At 46.6% G+C, this 1,560-nt stretch overlaps 1 pseudogene; it reads right to left on the reverse strand.

Moving 5' to 3' along the window:
* On the reverse strand, window positions 259-1,134 carry LOC110255438 (annotated as a pseudogene).

A 1,560-nucleotide genomic window follows, 5' to 3' on the forward strand; every position in this document is an offset into this window, starting at 1 on the left:
CCAGGAACTTCCATGTGGCGTAGGCATGGACCAAAAAAAACGTGGAAGTTTAAAAATTCTACTTGAGGAGTTCCCATCGTGGCTCAGTGGTTACCGAATCCAACTAGGGACCATGAGGTTGAGGGTTCGATCCCTGGCCTAGCTCAGTGGGTTAAGGATCCTGTGTTGCTGTGAGCTGTGGTGTAGGTCGCAGATGCAGCTCGGATCCGGAGTTGCTGTGGCTCTGGCGTACGCCAGCAGGTCTAGCTCTGATTAGACCCCTAGCCTGGGAACCTCCATATGCCATGGGAGCCACCCTAGAAGTGGCAAAAAGACAAAAAAAAATTCTTCTTGAGTCCAAGGTGGGTCATGACTACTATGGATGGCGATTCCCCAACACACTAATTCCAAGATTGAGGATCATCAGCAAACTGGCACCTGCAGTCAGGCCTGCAGGCATAAAATTTCCGGACTGGTAGAATCTCATTCCCATAATGCCAGCCATGGTTCCAGTTGTAACTAAGAAAATCCAAATGTTCCTTGAATCCTGAGACAGCTGATAAGCACCCAGGCCCACTAAACCACCAAAGAGGAGCCCACCTGGCAGCCAGGTATGGGACACTACCTGCTTTTGCACAGCCAATGATCCCACCAGAAGCAACCAGGGCTGCATGAGCAAAGCCAATCCAATGTCAAGGCACTAGTGAGCTGTGATTATACAAGGTTCTGCACCTCCTTCCTGAAGGTCTGCACCGGCTGTCTTGAACCCTCTTTCTTCTATTGGTTCTCCTAAAGTTTCCTTTTAATTTATTTTTTGACCTGGATAGCCCTTGTATCATTCTGTAATGAATATATCTATGTATATGATTCACTTATTCATTTACTTATTCATTCATCATTACCCCTTCTATTTCTCGTACACCCTACATTTACTACATCAATAAATTATTACTCTATCTTCAAATTATATCCTGAATCTACCTATTTCTCATCACCTCCACCTCACTACCCAAAGCCAGGACACCACCATCTCTCAACTAGACCACAGCAATCACCTTCCAACTGAACCCCCCACCTTCACCCTGCCTCTCACTTTTTCTTTCTTTCTCCTTCTTCCTTTCTTTTTCTTTCTTTCTTTCTTTTCTTTTCTTTCTTTCTTTCTTTCTTCCTCTCTTTCTTTCTTTCTTCCTCTCTTTCTTTGTCATCTTTTTAGGGCCGCATGTGCAGCATATGGAAGTTTCTGGGCTAGGGGTCGAACCAGAGCTGCAATTGCCTGCCTCCACCACAGCCACAGCAATGGCAGACCCAAGCGGCATCTGCGACCTCTGCCACAGTTTGTGGCAACATCAGATCCTTAGCCCACTGAGCAAGGCCTGGGATCAAACCCTTCATGGGTACTTATCAGGTTCATGACCCACTGAGCCACAACGGGAACTCCTCTCCTTCTTATACTATCAGCCAGAGTGATTCTTCCAAGTATTAAGTATTCTGTCAGTCTTCCATTTTGAACCCTTTAATGGCTCATCACCTCATTTCAAGTCGCTGTTTGACCTGAAGCACGCCCCCGCCGTTGCTCCGCTC

This window comes from Sus scrofa, chromosome 9, assembly GCF_000003025.6.
Source record: "Sus scrofa isolate TJ Tabasco breed Duroc chromosome 9, Sscrofa11.1, whole genome shotgun sequence".
Taxonomy (NCBI): Eukaryota; Metazoa; Chordata; class Mammalia; order Artiodactyla; family Suidae; genus Sus; species Sus scrofa.